Source organism: Bactrocera neohumeralis, chromosome 5 (genome assembly GCF_024586455.1).
Source record: "Bactrocera neohumeralis isolate Rockhampton chromosome 5, APGP_CSIRO_Bneo_wtdbg2-racon-allhic-juicebox.fasta_v2, whole genome shotgun sequence".
In the NCBI taxonomy this organism is placed as follows: Eukaryota; Metazoa; Arthropoda; class Insecta; order Diptera; family Tephritidae; genus Bactrocera; species Bactrocera neohumeralis.
In genome coordinates, this window is record NC_065922.1 from 12,363,616 (window position 1) to 12,383,600 (window position 19,985).

The window sequence follows — 19,985 nt, forward strand, 5'->3', positions numbered from 1 at the left end:
CAGCTTTAGAAGTATAGACTTTTCGTAGAATTATTTATGAGGTTGATAGCGCCACTTAACTGATTTTTGGCCAGTCTGCTTGTTAATTCTTAATATTTAGCTTTAGTCATCTTCGATTAAATTATTAGTGTCTTTCAAAAGTAATTATACATTTCTTAAGTAAATATGAGATATCATCTAGTGTGCATAGTTACTTAATAATACAATTAACCATAAAGCAGCAGCGCAAAGCGTAGCAGGGCCTCACATGTTGAGCACAGCACCGTCAGCCAATTGTTAAGTCATTTACTAACTCTCTATGCCATAATACAATAATTTACTCAGTTACATATATTATATTGTATTAGTATAAACCTTGGAGTTTTGAATTTCGGCATGTTTTAACGACCTTTCTTCAGACTTTTTTATTTTTATTTTTAAATACCCGATTTGGTTTCTAAAACTCACAAATTTTTTTGTTTAAATATAATGTATTATACGCGTAAATTAGAGGTGGTCGGCCTGTAAATAATTATTATAAATAATGCATGAGCTTACAGAAATAAAGCGAATGTTAAGAAGAGTCTGGTAAAAATATATTTTTAGATAGAAAAATTTAAAAAATTAGAAAAATTATTTCTTGTAGCTTTTTGTAGCAAAATGCAGCATCAAATGCTGCTATAATAAACTTATTTACATTATTTTGAAGCGTGACCATAAAAATGTCAGAGATCAGAGAGATAAAGGAGAGTTCTATTGAGTCAATTCTAGTTATTACTGAAACAAGTGTTATTTTACTGAGTTTTAAAACTGATATTGTGTGTGAAGTGGAATGTGATTTTTCCGAAAAGGAAGACCGTTTCAGTTTAGGGTGTATTATTTTTAGAAAATATTTTTAAGTCACAAAAAAAAATTATACTGTAGCTACTAGGCCTTCCCCAGTCCTTTTCCAAACCATACCTTATACTTTTATGCCAATTACCTGATAGGAGAAATGCATAGGCATGCCTTTATCTGAAGGTATGTTACATGACGGTCTTGCATTATCAGTTCACGTACGGCATCGATGTTTTCTGGCACAACGGCTGTTTTTGAACGACCTTCACGGAATTCGTCTTTGAGCGAGCGTCGGTCACGATTGAATTCGTTGTACCAGTTTTTCACAGTGCTATAGGATGGTGCTTCATAGCCATACAAAGATTTTAGTTCATCGATGCACTCTTGTCGTGATAATCCACGTCGAAAGTTGTGAAAAATGATCGCACGAAAATGTTCACGAGTTAATTCCATTTTTGGCCGAGATGAATTTTTTAATTCCCTGTAAATAAAACAATTCACGATTAAATGACAAAACGTTCTGAGTGATGTTATGCTAAAAAATGTCAAACTTTCCAATGGAAATGTCAGATTGCACCTGGCAACACTTAGTGTTGCCTAGGTCAGAAATTAACTGTCTTCGATTCGCCATTTCTCTGCTCGCATCTGCGCTCTTCTCAAAAAAATTACATTTAAAAGCAACAACAAAATTATCGAGTTGAATTTGTGCAAAAGCAAGAGCGTATGTGGAAACCTCTTCAAAGTCTCCACCAATAAAGAATCATAACATTATGGCTTACGCTTCAAAAGAAACGGTGATGAAGGTTCGCAGCACAAGTGCTGCCTGTTTATTTGAACATCTTGTATAATTTGTGCGATTGGCTGGAGAGTAACACTTGGCTAATCAAAGTTAGCTATTAGAAGATTCTGTCTTCCAGCGAAAACATTTTATGAAGATGTGATTGAAAGAAGAACAAAAAAGCTTTCGTCGATCTATTTGGTTGCTCACAACCAAACTTGATGAAATTTCCGAACGGCCTGTCAAACGGATCAAGGGGAGATGGAAGGCCCAAAGAACATGAAGGATCGGCAAGATCATGTGCAATAGTCCCGAACGATAAACACGCATGTTTTTTACCCACTCGTTCCTACTCTTGTGGAATCCAAAGTGGTGATCTAGTACGGAATTCAGAGCATACTGAAGTTATTGAGGGAACACTCCTCATGCCAGCTGAACGGTAGTGAAAGTGTAACAGCTGGAGATGGCGAACCAGATTCGCCAATGGGACGATGAAATATATCTTCAATAGCCCGACTATTGTGAGGTTCGAATATAAATTATACGCCTGAAGAACAATATAGCGACAGGAGCTGATGGATTACCGATCGAACTATTCAAATACGGTGGCGAAGAACTAACAAGGTACAAACATCAGCTTCTTTGCAAGATATGGTCGGTTAAAAGCATGTTCGACGATTGGAAAGTAAATGTGATCTGCTCAATTCACAGAAAGTGGGACTCCAAAATCTGCGCCAATTACCGTGTGATAAGCCTCCTCAAAGTCGCATAAAAGGTCTTATCGAGCGTAGTGTTTGAAAGACTGAAGCTCATCATCTTTCTATCTTGGAGCCAGCATCTACATTAACAATAATATCAGCGTTGAAATCACTCTTGCCAAGCCAACAGCTGCTACTTTGGACTGAGTAGGAAATTGAAAAGTGAAGTCCTCTCCCGACGAACAAAGACGAAACTCTGCAAGTACCTCATCATTCTCATCCTGCTATACGGTGCGGTGGCATCGACAATGATATCACTTGATGAGTCGATCTTAAGAGTATTCAAGAGCAGAGTTTTGCGGAAGATTTATCGCATTGGCATTGGCGAGTACCGCAGCCGATGTAACGATGAGCTGTACGAGATACACTGCGAAGTTGACATAGAATCAAGAGACAAGACAAGTGGCTGCGCTGGCTAAATCATTGTGTCCGGATGGAAGAGAACACGAAAGCTTTGAAGTTTTTTGATGCAGCACCCGCTGCTGGAAGCAGAGGAAGAAGAAGACCTCCATCCCGCTGGAAAGACCTGGCTACACTTGGAATCTCCGCTAAAGAAAAGGAAGAATGGAAGTTGTAAACTCGGCTATAACCACGTAAACGGTCTCTATGCCATTTAAAAAGAAAAAGATCTCGAAAAGACTGCAGCATTGTTGTTGGCCTAGTGTGGTGTAACTTTAGTAATGGTGACACATGCAGAAAGTGCAAGGAAGTAGGCATGAGTGGGACGCTGGCAAAAATCCTCTACTTCTGTTGTTTTTGTCTGGAACTCGTTTAAGATATCTAAGAGCTTCGTGCATTACTTTTATGTGCAGTTGGGCGTTCTCACACGTCCACTGCTTATATTCATTATTGTTATGGCTAAACGACCCGCCCTAGTAATTTAGACACCAGCTTACGAACACACAGCGTTGTGCCGTGAATTAGCGCTCGAGTGTTAAATATAGCATTGTTTCATTTCCCTTTCAATCGCTGCAACTATTACGCTATAATGACTGTCAGTGTTAAGCGCCGACGCTGCGCCTGCGCGCACTTGCTCCGCGTGGCTTTTGGTAACTGCGAGAGCTACGCGCGGCGCGTTGCATGCCAGTCACGTGCGCATTTAAGCCAATAAAACGCACACACAGACGCACGCGTTGGCTGGCCGTCCGTCGCTTGCAAAAGCCACTCACATGCCGCTGACTCCGCGCAGCGCTTACTGCTACTGTTACTTGCTGTTTGCTGTTGTTGTTGCTGCTGCTTTTCGGCTGCTACGTGCGACGCTTTGCCGAAAATCGCCCACGCCGATTTGGAATTCAGTGGCCGTGGTCAGTTTGCTTGTGAACTTATGTCACACTCCGACCAAAAATCAACGCCGCAGCCAACGCTTTATCAACAAAAGCACAGCGAAAACAAAAACAAAAATCTGCAAATAATAACAACAACAAAAGGACGCAAATAAAGCGCGTATGAAGCAAGTAAAGCCGCCGCAATTGACTTTACGTGCATTGTTGCTTGGCATTTATTTGCCTTCTGCGCGTTTATTTAATGTTCTCGCACACACACACATGCATATATATCACACACACACACACATACAAGCAGTTTTACTGCCTTTCGTTAATGGCGTTGCCGCGTGCGCTTTTTTCGCCGCTTTATTGTTATTATGTTCACTGCTCATTTGTGGTTATTTGTACTGTTATTACGCACGCACACACGCACATGCACATACATACATATATATGTATGTATATTTAAGTATAGCGCGCTTATTGGCTGGGAGGAGGAAGCGTCGCTTGCGAAATATACGACAAATTGGATTTCTTTCGTCCGTCCAACCGCCCGTTAGTCCGTCCGTCTGTTCGTAACGCACGCAATCGGTTTCACCGCTTGTGGTTTGCGTGCGTGTGTGTGTGTGCGTGGCTTTTGTTTGCATTTAATTACACTTGATTTGCATTTTTTCGGTTGCCAGTACATTTCCGCGCTGCATAGCGAAGCGATTTTCAAATTCCTTTCGCGTTGTTTGCATTTTTAATGCGATTTGTCGCCACTCTCCACTCGCCGCTCGCCGCGCCACGTTCTTCGGCTGACACATAGCCAGCGCCACTTATTTTGCCATTTTTCTGCAATTTTTCGCTACTTAAAAATCGCAAGTAAAATAAAAAATAAATATACAACAACAAAAACAAGAGGAAAGCATTAATCTTGGCATTCTTATTGCGCCATTTGGCCTCGAACCGGGGATTTGCAGTTCGTCATTGAGTTGTCAAGCTAATGCCGCGCAACAATTGTCTACAAATAACAGTAATTTATTTGTTTTCTTTTCATCGTGTTGTGTCTTAAACATAATAAATAGCATTTTGGAGATTTACAAAAATGTACCAAAATGCGTCAATTTTGCGGAGATTTGTTTGGTAAGCAAATTTTGAGTGAGGTCTTAGTCTCTGACATAACAAAACAAAGAAGAAGTCTTAAGGGTGTGACTTAAAACTCAAAATAAACATTTTAAGAAGTTGGCAGATAATAGTAATTCTCCTGTACACTTTTACTGCTACGGGCAAATAATAGTAAGACTTTTTCATAATTTTGTTCATAATTTTAGAATTCTTAATTTATTCTTCAAAATCTATGTCGTCTCCTTCAAAATAATCTCCTGTCCCTATACAGTTGGTAAAGTCAATTGCCGCAAGAGCCTTCAATGTGCTTGGCGATTCGCGTTTAATATCTTCCATTGACTCAAAAGGGTTTGCCCGGGGTGGAGAGAAGTCACACGGAGCTAAAGCAGGTGAATACGATGGTTGCAGCACGATATTGGTTGAAATGCAAAAAACTCACGAAGAATCGGTGCAATATCACTGCATTATAGTGCTGTAAAAACCAAAAGTTGTCGGCGCATAATTCCGACCTCACTTGACGAATAGCTTCACGCAAACGACGCGTAACACTCAAATAGTATTCTTTGTTGAAAGTTTATCGGTCGGAAGGAATTCGAGTGCACCACACCTCGATAATCAAAGAAAATTGTCAACATAACCTTGATTTTTGACCAGTTTTGATGTACTTTTTCGGCTTAGGCTCATCTTTACCACCATATTCGGCCCATGGATCGTCTGTTTTCGGGTCATAAGCATAGATTCAAGACTCATCCCCAATAATAATATGTTTCATGACAACCTGATAGTCGAAAAGCATTGTTTCACAGATGCTAACATGACACTGTTTTTCGAAAAAATTGAGTGATTTTGGAGTCAATCGTGTTTTCACTGTTCTCAGGTCCAAATGAACTTTAAAAAAGGTTATCACTGATCCTTCCGATATTCCTACCATAACAGCAAGATCTCTGACTGTTAATCGTCGATTCTCAAGCTCTAAATCCTTTATTTTATTGATGGTTGCTCATCAGTTGATATTGATGGCCGTCTTGGAAGTGGTTCGTCGTCAACACGTTCTCGACCCTCTTTGAATAATTTGTACCAAACAAAAATACTTGCTCGCGACAAACAATTATCAACGAGGGTCTTTTCCAACACTCTGAACGTTTCGGCACCAGAAATTTCATTCCGCATACAAAATTTAATGGAATTTCTTGGTTGAATGATTTCAATCCTCTTAAAAATCGTCGAAAGCGCTTTACGTACTTCAGCAAGACAAGACTAATGATTATTTTGATGTGATGTTTGACACAAATGTCACTAACAGTCATACCAACCTAGAAAAAAAAGATTTCGACGAATGGCTTTTCGCGCGAAATTTAAATTAAGAAGTCTTACTATTTTCTGCCCATAGTTGTATATTCCAAATACTAACATAAATAATGCCAATAATAAATAAAATATATTTATATTTAATGGTTTACTTTTCGCATTGTTTTCGTTTTTTAACCACCTAATATTAATGTCTGAAGCATTATTAGCAACAAGCACTAATTCTGCGGAACAATTTGAAGAGAAAATGTCATGTCATTACTCTATCATTATTGCAGCCAAATGTTGCGCAGTCATTTCCCGAAATGAAGTCATATGTTAAATTCCGAACGCCTCTTTTTAACAGGTTAATTGAAAAGTCCCCGGCCTTTTATAGTAAAATTAATTCGTTTTTTTTTTTAATCAAGATAGTTCTTCAAGGGTGATATACTGATTATAGCGACCCTACAACTTTTCAATATCTTTTTGTAATACGGTTACCTCTTCATTTGACGAAAATTTCTTCCCAGTGAGCATTTTTTTTTGAATAACTGAGTACAGAAAATACTCGCTGGGGGCCAGATCTATGATATGATGCACAAGTTCAGTTGACAGAGTGCCTGCTGACTCAAACAACTTTACTTCTTTTTTGATGTTTTCGCCGGTAACAACCTCTTAAGGGCGTCCACTGCGCTCACCGTCTTCGGTGCTCATTTCAGCACATCTACGAGTATTCTTTGTGGCCGGAAATCGTCATCAAGCCAATTTTTTGTTCCAACTGTATTTTTCTCTTCGAAAAGCAGTATTTTATGAACAAATCAAACAAAAGTTGCTTCATTCAAAATGATATCACTCACAAACTGCGAACTTTTCAATTGTTTTGTTACTTGTTGCGACAACGTCAAGTTAAAACGTTCGAATTGATGTTAACCGTCACAAACGGTGTATAATCCATTATTGAAAATGTGGAACTGTGTCAAAAATTGAGCCGTCTCAATCACCCAACGGCCAAGTTTGAACAACAGAAGCGCAGTTGTGTTCCATCACGTCAACACCAGGTGAAACCAATTGATAATTACTCACCAGAAGCTCCGTGAACTTGGTTGGGATGCTCATATGCTTCAGATTTATAGCAAGGGCCGAGCATCAAGTGATTACTACCTGTTTCAGTCTTTGGTCAATGTTTTTGCTGTGTAAAATGCACCTTAAGATAAGCTAGTGAAAATCAGCAGTTCAGTTCTTAATAGCTAGGAGGGTTTCAAGGATAGTCGGCGTTATGAAATTACCTTCAAAATGGCAAAAAAAATTAAAGAAAACGGTTAATATTTGACCTAAATCCGACAATTTTAACTATACTAGCGGTTCGATCGCTTATGTCAGAATTCCGTGTATCCAGAAAAGGCTTATGTTCTGATACGATGTACCAACGGAAGGAGAAGATAAAGCAATTATTTCGTCGCGTTATCACTCGTCAAAGTGTAAAGTGTTTCCATCAGGATAGTGAATAGTTTTATTAGAACGAATATTTTATCTAGAAAATGAGCTGTCCTTTGGCTCCATAGATTATTTGTAATCCATGAAGATTAACCTTTTATTTTCATTTCAACGTTACAGGAGTTGGAAGATTTAATAATTCGGCGCGATATCAGGGGCTATGCCAGTAGGGTAGCATTAATCTGACGAGACAGTTTTTAGAATCTCTTCTTCCTCTGCTTTCCCCGGCGGGTACTGCGTCGAATACTTTCAGAGCTGGAGTGTTTTCTTTCATCCGGACAACATGACCTAGCCAGCGTAGCCGCTGTCTTTTAATTCGCTGAACTATGTCAATGTCGTCGTATAACTCGTACTGCTCATCGTTACATTGACTGGGATATTCGCCGTGGCCAATGCGCAAAGGACCGTAAATCTTTCGCAGAACCTTTCTCTCGAAAACTCGCAACGTCGACTCATCAGTTGTTGTCATCGTCCAAGCCTCTGCACCATATAGCAGGACGGGAATTATGAGTGACTTATAGAGTTTGATTTTTGTTCGTCGAGAGAGTACTTTACTTCTCAATAGCACACTTAGTCCGAAGTAGCAGCTGTTGGCAAGAGCTATTCTGCGTTGGATTTCCAGGCTGACATTGTTGATGGTGTTTATACTGGTTCCTGGTATATCTCTCCTTTTAGTGCCTTGCTTGACTCACTTGAATTCAACAAAACCACAAATTATTGCACTATACAACAAAAGATTCGCTTTGGCTATGTGAACAATATCCACAACAGTTTTCATAACGAGAAATCCTACACAAAGATATGCTAATAATTTAGACCGAAATCCGAAGTGATTTGTGCCATATATGTACCTACCAATATTGCCAGCTAGCATTTGTCTAAGTCAATTAAGAGGAAATCACAGAGGATGTGCTGCACCTTCATTTCCATATTTATTATTTCCGAAATACTTTAAGCACTGGCCTGGCAATAGGTGCGAGCGTGACTTCATCTGACCCACATTATGCAAAATTGTGACCGCATAAATTCCATCTAACACGAATCCACTTGCATATGCTTACAAGAAACAGACTTTGTGGCTGCCAAGTAATTGCCATTTTGGCTGGATTCCAAGCGAGAGCTTGCAGCGCCAAGTACTCAAAATCTGAACCACATATTTATCAGCGACAACATGACCGCAATCTATAGGTACATTTAGTATATATGTATGTATATATAGTATATTTATGTTTGTGTAGATGCGAATGTTTGTGCAAATATTGGCTCAAAAACGCATCGCCAGCATAATGAGTGGGAGACAAGTGTATTTTCAGGTTTTTTTTTGCTGATTGAGGTGTTAAAAATTGCTTTTATGCGTATGTCAATAAATTATGCTTGACAATCACGTTAATCACTTGAGCAAGCGAACGACATTCTCAACAAGAGTTGCCAAAAGATTTTTGTTCAAGATTGGTAAACATTAATTTTGTGGTAACTATTCAAATTTACTCAACGTCTTACTTATTTTTTGTCAATTTAAAATTTTGTCTCAATTATAGTGGCTAGTTTACAGCTCGGATAGTTCAAAATAGAGAAGCATGCATGTTGCCACCTGTTGGAAAATGTTCGAGCAAAAAAGTATGTAATTTATATGTAAAGCTCAGATTCCGAGGAGAATTGCCACCTGGTAAAAGATTAACCAAAGATTACACTGGTAAACACTGTTTTTGTCACATGAACTTTGCTATAATTTTTATTTATGTTGTTGTACCCTCATTAAAAATATATAACATTTTTGTTCCTATCACATCCAGTTTTCTTGTGACAGCTACATATTCATTTCTGACCTCATATACGTTTCTTTGTCTACATTACTGCATTTAGTCGACTGTGTTATTATTTTGTTTGCTAAATTACATTTTATTTACATTAGTTAGATCGTAAATAAATATGCCACGAAAGTGTTTGAACAACCCGGACAATTTTTGTTATGTGTGTGGAGAATTAACTTTTACATCTAAGCGTCGAAATTTCACATCACTAATTGAAAAGTGCTATTTAGACTATTTTGCTTTTCCTGTGAAAAACAAGAACATCCTGCGTTCCACATAAATGTTGTGTAATATCTCCTTTTAGGTTGGGCTAAACAAGAACCTAGACATTTGTCATTTGCTATACCAATGATTTGGACAGAACCAAAGGATCATGTAAGTGATTGTTATTTTTGATTTTTGTTTGACTCAAACAAAAGGTATTACTACCTAATCCGAACACACTATCCAGTATCCAAACTTGTCTTCGACCAAGAGACCCATCCTACATAGTGCCGAACTGCCTGGGCCGATGCCTCCAAATCGATCAAAAAGTGAGAATTCTAGTCCGAAAGATGGAGATGGATTTTTATATCTAAAAGAGAAATTCCCTAAACTCAGCGAAGCGAAAATCAAAGAGGGAATATTTGTAGGCCCACAAATACGGCAATTGATGAAGAATAAGAGCTTTGAAGAAAAACTGAATGATCAGGAAAAACTCGCCTGGAAATGTTTTGTGAATGTTGTTCAAAATTTTCTAGATAACCATAAATGAAAATTACAAAGATTTAATAAATGAACTTATGATATCATTTAAAGCTTTGGGGTGTAATATGTCCTTGAAAATACATATGCTGGACTCTCATCTGGATTTCTTTCCGGCAAATTTGGGTGCTGTGAGTGACAAACAAGATGAGAGGTTCCATCAAGACATTTCCTTAAGGGAGAAGCGTTATCAAGTGAAATGGAGTCCGGGAATGCTTGCAGACTATTTGTTGGAGACTTAAAAGGGACCTACCGGATGCCAAATATTCAAGAAAATCATAAGTATCGATTAGATATTAAAAATTCTGTAATTTAATATAAAACTTTTTAAGAAAATATATGTTTTGATGAAATGAAAACATGATTTGAATTTTTTTTCATTGAGTATTTATTTGGTGGCCCTAGTATATTCAAAATTTGATATAAATTTTCTTGTGGCAAAAAAAACAAATTACAAATTTGTTGACCAGTGTTATTAATAATATGTGAGAAATAATAAAAAAAAAAAAACATTTTAAATAAAGAGTAAAGGCTTCTGAAGAGAGTTGCCATCTGTTAAACATTTTTATAAAGAATTAATAATATAAAAGAAATCATAAAAAAAACATTTTAAAAGGCTAAACGTGGGATTTTTGTAAGGAAGGTTGCCACCTGTTTATACATTTAAGCAATTTTAAATTCAGATAAAATAAAAAATATTATTATGAACATACTAATAATTTTAAGACAACTTGTATTTGAAAATCATTTATAATGAGAGCTGCCACCAGTTCAAAGATTTGTAAAATAATTAAAAATTAATAAAAATTTATATTAAGACAAAAAATGATTTATTAAAATATGTATTTGAATTAAAGTAGAACATTTTAATTACCTGTTAATAAACTAAATTATTAAAAAAAATAAAGAAAAAAAGAAATTTCAAGAAAGTTTTTATTTGAAAATAGTTTATGATTAGAGCTGCCACCGGTTCAAAAACTTTTAATAAAAAATAAAAAAATTTTTTAGGTGGTTGCCACCTTTAATAATTATTATTCAGTTTTGTAAACAGATAAAATAAAGAAATTTTACCCAAATAAGAGTAAGTACTATGATAGAGCTGCCATCAGTTTCAAATAAAAAATATATAAAATTAAATTTTAAAATTTCTGCATGAAATCAATGAACTCTCGGAATATCGATTACAATTAAAGCGGGTTAAAAACTAAAATTACAAAATATTTATAGAGTAGGGTTGCCACCTTTTACATATTTGTATACGCTTTTCAGTGCCGATGAAATAAATGAATAAGTAAAATATCAACATCAAAATACAGAGTTTTAAAAATTCCCAAAATATTTTCCTCTGAGTATCTGAGCAAGTAGTTGTTTCTGTGAACTAAAATTAGTTCATCGGTAAATTAAGAATTTACTAAAAATCCAGTCAAAGTAGACATTCAAGGTTACATACATGTACAAACAATTACAAGTTAGTGAATTTGTTCAAAAATAATAGACTGAAACTCCTTATCGTTTCGATATGTGGAAAAAAATTTTCGAGATCAAATGTCAAAAAACCTTTTTTTTGGGATTTTTAAAGTAATGATAAGTTGTGTCAAAAAGTACTTTGAACGAGAATTGCAGATAATAAAATTATTCATAAAAATGTTTGAACACTTTCTGCCTAAAATCCACCGACTTCTTTTTTTTTTATGTTTGGTCTTATTTAAATATTTGCATCTGCCTAAATGTAGGCAACAATAAATATTAAAAAGAAGGTTAACCAAGTCACACACCAGTGCATTAAATATAAATTTATTATATTATTATAACGGTAGCAGTACATTTAACTACAACGGTAAAAGTAAAATAACAGATGGCCGTTTCTTTAGGCAACTTCAGCATCTTATTTTACTTGACTTTTATGAGAATTGACTACTTATTTAAGAAAAAATTAAGTTAAAAAAACTCTAAACGTAAATGAAATTTTGTTCAAGTACATAAAATTTAAATAACGAAAAGTTAAACGAAAGTCATGATAACTGAAGCGCTACTTGCACAAAAAGAAAACTTAAATGGCAATCGTAGAAAAATTGTTGAACTTAACTGTTGTATGCTACCACGTCAACAGTCTTTCTGTTGTAGCCGACTTAAATTTAAAGACCTTTAAGGCCATAGTAGCCGATTTAGTTGCTCAAAAAACCGATTTTGAAGAATTTAAACAATTTTTTTCTAAAGAATAATACGTTTAACAAGCTTTTGCTGCCCTTTGTGAAACACGAATAGCTGAAGTTTGCTGCATTGTCAGTAGATAGAAGCTCAAGCCCACGCTTGCCCGTCTGCCTCACTGCGAAATGTGCATTTTCATTTCTAATTCATAGAAATCCTTGCAACAAACAAACTACTGGCATTTCACTGGCAATAAGAATTTCCAAGTAAAAATATTTCGCCAATCACATATTGATCACTCATACGCCATGTTGTACACGAAGTTGAGCTCTTAACAACTTTTTTTTTACAATTTTACGCAAACAAGCACAGCACACAATGACTGAAATTGCAATTGTTTGCACACAACTGTAAACGAACTTAATTAGCACGTTTATAGCTCATTACTGCATGCAAGAGAAAGTACCGCTTAATGCTTTCGAAAGGTAAATGTAAACAGTAAACTGTTGAAGTGACAATGTTGTGCATGGTAAATGATTTTACATTGCAATTGTGTAGCGAGTAAACGCCAGATGAAGGTAGAGATACGTGGGAATGCGTGTGCATTGATGTTTACTGCATTTACATAATAAATATTGGCATATAATCAGGTTAAATTAAGTCTGAATTATGTCGTGATGCAACCGAAAGTGTGTTCAATAGTTTGCTTGTTGAATTTTTGTATAAATATTAATAAGTGTGTAATGATTTGTGTTTAAAATATTTTTTTAATTATTTCGATAGCTCTCTTCTTGGTTAAGTGTCATTAGAAGCCTAAATGTAGGCAACATTTTATATTTTTAGTTTTAGCCAAGTCACATACCTAACCGAATTACTATGAAAGAATAAATCATATCATGAAGAAATGTAAAAAAATAATTAAAATCGGTATTCCATTCGAAAACTTTTTAAAATATTTTCGTAATATAATATTTTCATATTATTCAAAGCAAAATTAAAAAAAGAGATGAATAGTACCAGGTAGACATATGAGGAAGAATTGGCACATATTTGTTAAATACAATCAGCTCATCTATAGCATTTTACTCTCTTCAGTTGCACGCAACATACTTTGAAGCATATATAGAATGAAACTTAAGGAAAAAAATTATTTAATTTTCGATTTTTAAATTTGATAGGTTATACTCTTAAAAATATATATTATACTAAAATTTTAAATCGATGTCACAAATAGGGGTTGAGTTACATACTTCTAAACTCTAGCCGCTCAGAGCAATCAACTCCATCAGTTTATCTTTAAAGGCTTTGTTTTTAAACTAAGTGTTTTCCAATTCGCTTGAGTGTTTCCATTATTATGATTTTTTTTGTGGGAAAGCAAAAACGTCTAAAATTTTAGTTAAAATTCAACTTTTTAAAATCGCCGCTTGTCAATTTTTGATTTTTTCCTTCTTCCTAGTGATTAATACCATCACGATGACAAATTTTCTGAAACTCAATATTTCTTACCTTACATAAAGTATTCAAAACTCTTTTAGGCCCTTCAGGATATTCTAAGAAGGATTTTTTTAGAGTTCATCGGTGGTGAAATCCGGATTAACTGCAGCAGTGGAAAACCTTTTTTGTTAGCGTCGTCGAAGATCGCGTGTAACTCGAAAAATATTCAATTTTCTTTTCGAATTTTTTCTTAAAATTGATACGTATTTTGCATTTTATATTTCGAAATTTGGCAGCCTTAATAGTGCAATTTGTTAACTTACAATTTTATTGCTGACATTTTTGGATTTATATATACCCAGAACTGTTTGATCTATGAGCGGTATTTGTGTTGCTTACAGTAACTCAAAAAATTCAACTCACCGCAAAACTAGAATTGAATTGCAAACAATTTTGCGCGGTTATTTGTTACAACTTTAGACGTGGATTGACTCAGCAACAATGCATCCATGAACCTAATCGAATTTTTGACAATGAAGCCCCATCAAAGGTCGGTGTTTATCGATGGTATGGTGATTTCAATCGCGGTCGTAGATCGCACCAAGATGAATATCGTGAAAACCTTCAAAAATCAGTTGTTGTTCCGGAATCCATTAATGCTGACTTATTAAGGTAATATTTCAAGATCTTCATGTGACCTATCGTGAGATAGAGATAACTGAAAGCATTAGAGGCACCAGCATATATTCAAAATTGTGTGAAATCAGGAACATTAAACACCGAAGACGATTATGCGAGCTCTTCACCACGATAATGCGAGCTCTCGCCTATCAACTGAGAGAACAACTACATTTTTGAGTGCTCAAAACATGGGTTTGTTAGGTCATCTACCAAATAGTCTGAACTTGATACCGAGTGACTTCTTTTTATACCATACGTAAAAAATAAATAATAGAGGTCAACATTTTTCGACACTTGAAGAGGCGATTGATGCGTTCAGAACTCACGTTTTGAAGATACCTCGTAGCGCAATGGCTACGTGCTTCGACAATTGACTCAAAGCCAAGCAAAAATGTAAAGATCTTAATAGAGCGTATTTTGAAAAACAATAAAGCGGTTTTCTAAAATTAATATTTGTTTTTGTTCTCTAATCCCGAAATTTTGTCATTTAAGGATCTATTATAAGTTTTAAGGAGCAGAAAAGGAAAAATAAAAGGAGAGGAGAAAAGGAGAGATAGGGAAACTGAAATAAAGAGTTGATCTTGGAGACCAATTCCTAAACATATTAGTAAATCGACAAAAAAAGCAAATCTTCTCGATGCGAAATTTTAAACGATTTTTTTATTGAAATTATTTATTTCAAAATCTTTAAAGGAAAGGTTTTCTTCAACAAAAGCAGCACCAAAATAAAATGGAATAAACCCCAATTACCAATAATTCCACATCAAATCAATCAATATTACACCAAAACAGCTGGAACTGTGTAGAGCAACCAATCAACCTGTTGATTGATTAAACTTGCTCACTGCCAGCATTTCGCAAACGCTAAAAAAATCATCCCCACCGATTACACAGCTGCGTCAATGAGGTATATGTATGGTATGAGTAACGGTACTTTGCGCTTTGCTCGTTTACTTTGCCGCCATCATTTTTATGGCTTTTATTATGTGCGAAAAGAGTGAAAAGTGGAAATTCACACCTGCTGAAGCCAACACACGCTCAGACACACACACACACACGCAGCGACGAAGCAAAATTTCCATGGAAAAAACGCGAGAAGTGCAAACAAATTGGCGCAAACAAATTCGCACAGAGCTGTTGTTGTGAACTTTATAAGCGAAAATACATAAATAAAAGCACAAACAGAAACGACAACACTAACAACAATAACAATAATAATAACAATTTCACGTGTAAATATTTCCACGAGCAGCCAAGTGCAACGGTGTGTGTGTGTGTGTTCCAGGAGAATGTTTTTATGTGTGTTCGATAAATAAAGGTGTTCATGCATACATATACATATATACACATGTAGGGATGCATGGATAAATTTAAGAGCACAAAGTGTGATACCAGTATATCTTCCACTCCGCTAGACTTCCACGGCTTCTAAAATTGTATGAGGATTGTAAATCCTTGGGATTTACCACTTTTTATTGACGACAAGTTGCAAGAGATTCATGATTGTGTGGCTAATTATGACTGGTGTCGATTTAAGTGGATTTTTGTCTCATGGCATTCAGTATTATTTCACAGCAAAAATAAATATAAATATGGTTGCCAACGATTTGGTTAGTGTAAAAAAAAAAAACAATTTATCTACTTTTGAAAATAAATTAGTGTAAATAAAAAAAAAATAACAATTTATTTAATTTTGAAAAAAAAAAATTAAATTAGAAATTAAATTTTAAAAAACTTAAAATTAAAAACTTTTTTTTTATTAATTTTTTATTAATTTTAATTTTTTCAAATTTAATAAATATTATCACTTTAAAACATTTTCTTAATTTTAATTAAAATTTTTAAAACTTTTTTTTAATGTTTTAAAAAATAAATTTTGAGAACTGCTTTTCACCATAAAAATTAAAATTTGTAAAATTTTAAGTTTAAAATTTAAAACTTTTGAAACTTTGTTAATTTGGTTAGTGTAAAAAAAAAACATTTTATTTACTTTTGAAAATAAATTACAGTAAATAAAAAAAAAAACCATTTATTTAATTAAAAAAAAAAGTAAATTAAAAATAAAGTTAAATTTTATTTTAAAAACTTAAAATTAAAAAAGTTTTAAAAATTTTACTTTTTTATTAATTTTAATATTTATCAAATTTAATAAATATTATCATTTTAAAACATTTTCTTAATTTTAATTAAAATTTTTAAAACTTTTTTAATTTTAATTTTTAAAAAATATAAATTTTGAGAACTTTTTTTCACCATAAAAATTAAAATTTCTTAAATTTTAAGTATAAAATTTAAAACTTTTGAAACCTTTTTAATTTTAATTTTTAAAAATGTTTAATTTTTAACATTTAAGTTTTAAAACTTAAAATTAAAAAAAATGAAGAGTTTTAATTTTATATTTAAAATTTAAAATTTAGCATAATTAAAGAATTTTACTTTTTATGGTGAAAACAACCTGCTTACATTTGGTATTATACTAAACTTTCAAATAGGGTTGCCAACTTTATAAAAAAAAAAAATAAAAATTAATAAGCAAAAAATTTAAAACATTTCTAATGCATAACAAAAATTTTTTTTTATTTATGTACAAATTTTTAACAGACTGAAATTTCGGACAGGGTTGCCAACTATGTATATATTTGCGATTTTTTGCTTAAAAATGGTAATTTTAAATATTTATTTGCTAATATCAATGAAAAATAATTGAAACCACGTTTTAATTAATTTTTTGTATAAATAAATTTAGAGTTGCCAATTTTTTAATTTTTAAATTTCCAAAATTTTCACATAATATGCAAATGCTTGTGCAACTCTAGGATTTCAATATAACTAAATTTATTTTTTTTTGCAATTTTTTTTCACAATTCAAATATTTTAAATTAGGGTTGCCACTTAAATTTTTTTCAGAATTCATTCATTCAAAGATTGACATTTTGAGCATTTACAAACAGGGTTGCCATGAGTTGTTTAAGCATTCATTCATTCAATACTTATTATATTTTTATTGAATATTTTAAATTAGGGTTCCCACCTAAAATATTTTTTATAGGTTATTTAAAGAATTCGAATGCGTATATGAAACTCCCGCTGAAACCTCTTCGACCCCGACTGGTAGTACATACTCGAGTATCACGGAAGAGACGGCTGGTAACAGTTTATCCTTATTGCAGTTGAGAGGTATCTAGTTAAGGTCTGACTTTATAGGGGTGTTCTGTGCTTCTCAAAAGCACAGCTTACTGTGGCTAGGGGCACAAAAAGGTTGGATTTAGGTCTGATACAACTCGTGTAGAAGCTTGGTCTGTCTAAGAGGCTCTCAAATAGCCACAATTCGAACGGAGGTTACGAATATCTTGCACCCTTCGTAGTAAGATCTTATTTGCGTGTGAAAAAAATGAATCTTACTTTACAACATATTAAAAGAAACTGGTTTTTGGAGACTAGTTGTTCCTCTAAGAGGGCAGCGTTCGTTACGAGCTCGAAAGCAGCCAGTACAAAGACAGGAGATTGGTCTAAGTACAAAGGCTTGCACTAACTATGTGGCTGAGCCTAGCTCCAGCAAGGAAGGAACAATATTAGCGGCAGCCGGAATCAACTTCTGTAGTCAAAGTACTGCTACAAAGCAGGAAGGGAAAAGAGATGCCAAACGTGTAGCTGATAGTAATGCGTCCAAAAAAGAGTCCGACTATTACCAGTTAAGAGTTCTACAAGTCCACTGATTGCGTCAAAGTGGTTCTACACAATTTCAATATTCAATCATCAAATGGGACAGCCAAGATATATTCAGTCAAAAGAACGAAGACAAAGCGTGCGATACCCGTAAATCATTTGCGGCTGTAGCGCATTTTCATTGGTTTGCTGGATGAGGCTGATACCAAAGAAAACCAAACCAAAGCCTAATGGAAGTGGATAAAAGCTGCGCTGACAAATTTGGAGCTGGAAGTGCTATTAAGCAATCCAGATTCGCCACCGTCAAATCAAAATAATATCGTGGGATGTCGAGAGATCAGTTTCGATTTATTTAAAGACTTAGGAATATGCAATATACAAAAACTCGGAAATTGTAATTAATATCGAATAACAAATTTGTCTTAAATTTTGTATTTACAACCAACTTTCGTGTGCGGAATCGTTGCGAACGTTGTTAAAGACTTCCGATGATTCAGTTTTATCTAAAACACAAACCTAGGTCTGGTACGAAGCCTTCAAAGACGGTTGAGGGATCGTTAAAGACGTGCCTTGTTCTGGACGACTTCCAACCTCTTCAGGATATGGTGTTTGAAAATCTTCAAGTGTTAGAGAGATGATAAAAGAGCTCGGCATCACTTTAGAGTCTGTTCCAATGATCTTCGTACATATTTAGATATGACACACGTTCTTACTCGACTCGTCCCGATAAAGCTAATTTGTTTTTCAAAAAGAGTTCCGAAAACCGTTTATTTGGACATACTTGCTCATGCGAATTCCAATCACAAATTCATGGAGAGCATTAGAACCGCCGATGGGACATGGGTTTAAGAGTTTAACATGAAAACAAGTCAACAATCATCGGAATAGAGAGAAAACACGAGCGAAACGAAAAAAAAACCACTCCGAAGCCTTTTTAAAATCAAGGTGATGCTCATTGTTTTTTTCGATAATCGTGGTTGTAAGCATCACCTATTTGTTCTAGATGGACAAACGGTCAATAAGGAGCGCTATTTGGTTGTATTGAGAGGTTTGCGTAAGAACTTCCGTCGAAAACGGCCGGAATTATGAAAGAACTATTCATGGATTTTACAAGATGATAATGCACCATCGAGCCACGATTGTGACCGTATAAAAAGCCAAAAATGCAATAGATACCATACATACTTGTAGATCAACTACAGTCTTCGCCAAATTTTTAATCTCCGTGTGTTTTTTTCTTGTTCCCCAAACTAAAATTTCCGTTCTCTGGCACTCGTTTTCAGTCGATCGAAGAGATAAAACGAAATTCGCTGAAGGAGCTGAAAGTCATGCCAAAAAGTGATAATGGAAAGTATTTCGAAAACTGGAAAAAGCGTTGGCATAAGTGTATCACATCTGGTGGGGATTACTGTGAAGGCAACAAAATAAATAATGATGAATAATTAAATATGTATATTGCGTTTTATTTATAATTTTCGGGTACTTTTTGTCACAATATATGCCACTTTTACTACCGCTCAGTAAAAAATAATTAAAATTTGCTTAAAATTTTTTCGGAACAGAGTTGCCGTCACGCGTCAAAATTATAATTTATATTTACCTTTACAACTCTGAGTAAACTCGAACGAATACTTACGCGTTACAAATCCGTTGCCACTCACAAACCTAGCCACCGGCAAATTGCTGCAATAAAACTCGCAGTTTTCATATTTTACGTAAATTTTCATGCTTTTCGCATGTTTTTATTTATTTTTATTCATTTTTATCCTCGATTGTACATATGTATGTCTGTTTGTAGGTATTTTTATTGGAAATTTCATTATAAGTATGCGCTCATGTATGCATGTAAGTATAAGTAGTTTCAAGTGTGGCTTACAGTTACCAGTATACCATATATATATATGTATGTATGTAGTTATGTAACGGTTATTTGTAAGCGGTGCAGTCGACTGCTGACGCTTTATGCGCTGTGGCTTCAACAAGTTTTTTTTAGTTT